The sequence below is a fragment of the Octodon degus genome, unplaced genomic scaffold, assembly GCF_000260255.1.
Source record: "Octodon degus isolate 3935 unplaced genomic scaffold, OctDeg1.0 scaffold00076, whole genome shotgun sequence".
Lineage (NCBI taxonomy): Eukaryota > Metazoa > Chordata > Mammalia > Rodentia > Octodontidae > Octodon > Octodon degus.
This window is the reverse complement of record NW_004524652.1, coordinates 10,398,975-10,402,857: the sequence shown is the minus strand read 5'-3', so window position 1 is coordinate 10,402,857 and position 3,883 is coordinate 10,398,975.

Genomic DNA, 3,883 nt, shown 5'->3' with positions numbered 1-3,883 from the left:
GGGATTGAACTCAGGTCCCTGCACTTGCCAGGCAAGCACTTATTCCACTAAGCTATCTCCCCGGCCCTAGAATATATATGTTCTAGAGGTGTACACCACTATGCCTAGACTCTGTGGCCAGCTCAGCCCATCCTGGGGAGCAGGGCTGACCCAGCATGTGGTGCCCCGGATTGAACTGAGGTCCCTGAGCTATTGTGCCTAAGCTTGCCTATGCAGGTGCTTTAGTCTGCTGAGCTATCTCTCTGGCCCCTAGAAGATACTTTCTTTTTTTTTTCTTTCTTTCTTTTTTGTAGTTTAGGAAAGAGTTTACAGGGTGTTCAGGGTCTCACAACTAGATTGGACTCATAGTGATCTGCCTGTTTACAGCCTTCCAAGAGCTGGGATTACAGGCGCACACCACCCGCCCAGTCTCAATCAACGTTTCAGTGCCCCCCCCCATGGGGCTGGCGCGACAGGTCCGGAAATCAAACCCCAGGCCCTTCCACCTGCTTGCAGACACTTTAATCCGCTGAGCTATTTGGCCAGCCCTAAGATATTTTCTTTTTATTTATTTATTTATTTATTTTTTTTTTTTGCAGAATCGAGGATTGAACTCAGGCCCTTGTGCTTACCAGGGAAGTGCTTATTCCACTGAGCCATCTCCCCGGCCCCGATATTTTCTTAAAATAACTAAAATAATGTGCATTTTACCTTTGGGCATCTTGCATTGCATCATACATATTATCTCTGAATGAGTTGATGTGAAGTTATAGTAAAACCCATATCTCACTGCTCTTAATTTTTTTTTTTTTTTTCAGAACTGGGAATTGAACTCAGGCCCTTGTGCTTGCCAGGCAAGCGCTTATTCTACTGAGTAATCTCCCCGGCCCCTGCTCTTAATTCTCTTAAAAATAACTTTTTAAAAATGCGTTTGGTGCAGGGTCTCACTATGCAGCTCAGATTCATAGTGATCCTCCTGTCTCAGTCTCCCCAGCGCTGGGATTCCAGGCGGCACCACCACATCCGGTCTCAGTGGTGGGCTCAGCGCACCCGGGGGTGGGCCCACGTGGCATGTGGTGCTGGGATCAAATCCCCATCCCTGTGCTTGCCTAAGCAGGCGCTTGGTCCACTGAGCTATCTTGCCAGCCCTTGTTGCTCTTAATTTTAAAACTGAAGATATAGCTTACATTTAAGGGAAGTCATGGGGCCGGGGAGATGGCTCAGTGGAATAAGCGCTTCCCTGGCAAGTGTAAGTGCCTCAGTTCAATCCCTGGTTCTGCCCCCCAAAAAGGGAAGTCATGTTTCCTCATGTGGTGCTGTGGTTGTGGCACATGTGTGGAATTGCACGCTCGCCTCTACAATCAGGAAAGGCAGCATTTCCATTGCCCCTCTAGGTCCTGTGCCTTTTTTTTTTTTTTTTGCAGAACCAGGGATTGAACTCAGGCCCTTGTGCTTGCCAGGCAAGTGCTTATCCTACTGAACTATCTCCCTGGCTCCTCCTGTGCTCATTTGTAATGACATTAACACTTGTGTCCAGCTGTGTTTCCAGCTGCAAGCCTGCTTTCCATCTGCCATGGTTTTGCCTTTTCTAGCAGCTACCAGGCAGGACCATGTACTCTGCAGCCCAGGGAGCCAGCCCTCTTGCCTTTAGCCGCCTTCATTAGAGGCTTGCCAAGTTGCTTTGGGGCTCTGTATCTGCAATTCATTCTTTTTCATGGCCGAGTAGTATTTGTAACATGAATGCTGTGTTCGACAGTTTGTTGACTCATATTCGCCACATGAAGGGCAGCTGGTTCATTTCCAGTCCTGGGCAAAAGCAAATACAACCTGCATCCGCATCCAGGCTTTGTGAGAACATCAATTTCCATGTCACTTGTGTAAATATTCAGGAGTACGATGGCCGGGCCACGTGACAAGTGTATATTTAACTGTATAAAAACCCTGCCTAGTAGGGGAGAATTGAACCCAGGGCGCACTGAGCTACACTGCCAGCTCTGTTAATTTGATTTTGAGATGAGGTTTTGTAAAGTTGCCCAGCCTGAGCCCAAATTTGCAATCCTTCTGCCTCAGCCTCCCAAGCACCTGGCATCGCAGATTACTCTTTTGTTTTTAGAATTGTAGCTCCACATGCCACTTAAGGAATGATATGGAGAGATCCCAGTTTCCCCAGTCGTAGCATCTGCACTATTAGAATGTTGGTAGGGATTCCACTCCCTGGCCTTGGTCTGGTTTCAGCAGCCTCACACGTGTTCTTTTGCAGGTATCTGAGTATTTGGGTCTATGTCACTTTGTGCTTTGCAGACTCATGTGACAACTACAGTCAAGACTGAGAATGGTTTATGTCCAGGACACTTTCTGCTATGATCTGTCAAAGGGGCTGAATTAGAGTAATTCCGCTTAAGGGTCTTTTGGGGGAGGGAGATGCTGGGTGCTGAACACAGTGCTCCTCGGGGTGTGGGGGCATGCATCTGCAAGCCCACCTACCTCAGGGAAGCTGAGGCAGGAGGATCACTGCAGTCCAGAAGTTTGAAGTCAGTCTGGGCTGCATGGCAAGGACCTGGTGAGTTGCTTTCCCCACGGCAGCCAGGGAGCAGGGAGGGAGAAGGAGCTGCAAAGGAACAGGCCCTCTCAGGCGGGGGCCACACCACCGGGGAGCTGTCCCTATGGCAGGGCCCCATTTCTGGGCCCAGGGCCTGAAGACAGTGGAAACAGAAGACCAAGAAAGGCTGATTGGTCCTTTCCTTGCAAAGCAGAGAGGATGATGGGAAAATCATGGACGAGTCAGTATAGATGCTCTCAGGTTAGTATACTGTGTAAGGCTTCAGGCAGAGCAGACGATACTGTCATGGTCCTTGAAGCAGACCTACTTGGGAAATTGGGCTGTTAGCCCTCTAATCCAAATTTCTGCCGAAGTCAGGAAACAGCTTATTTTCAGCTTTAGCATGAGTGACTCCATTTTGATTTTTAGTCCACAAGAGCTTAGTTCAAAGCAATGACTTCCTATGATTTTTTTTTTTTTTTTTTTTTTTTTTTTTTTTTGCAGAACCAGGGATTGAACTCAGGCCGTTGAGCTTGCCAGGGAAGCGCTTATTTCACTGAGCCATCTCCCCGGCCCCTCCTATGATTTTTATTTTGCACCTTTTACACACATTCCCACCTCCGACCTCTCCCCTCCCTAATCTCTAGCGACCATTCATCTATTCCCCATCTGTATAGTTTTTTGGTTTGTTTTTTTTTCCCCCGGAACGGGTGATTGAACTCAGGCTATCAACTGAGCTATCTCCCTAGCCCCGATAGTATTGTTTTGTGAAGAATATTATATAATGCTGCATGTGGTGGTGCACACCTGCCGCCCCAGCATTTGGGAGGCTGAAGCAGGAGGATCTCTGAATTTGAGGACAGCCTGGGCTACACAGAGTTCAACATCAACCTGAACTATATAGTGAAATCCTAGCTTGAAAACAGTGTTATATAAATAGGATTATAAGGGCTGGCCAGATAGCTCAGCGGATTAAAGCACCTGCTTAGGCAGTTGCAAGGACCAGGGTTCAGTCCCCACTGTGCTGTGCCAGGCCCTGCCCCCAGGGCACACTGAGATGGCGATTGAGACTGGGCGTGGTGGCATGCGCCTGTAATCCCAGCATTTGGGAGGCTCAAAGCAGGAGGATCACTATGAGTCTGATCTGTGTAGTAAGACCCTGTACTAAATACATAAAAAAACAAATGAATAAATAAATAAGATGATATAGTGTATAATCCTTTGAGATCCATCCTTGTTGATATTTGGGATTTGTCACTTTCAATTGCCAAGTGGCATTTTATACTAAGAATGTATCATATTACTCTTTTTTTTTTTAAATTTTATTTATTTATGTGTGTGTGTGTGTGTGTGTGTGTGTGTGTG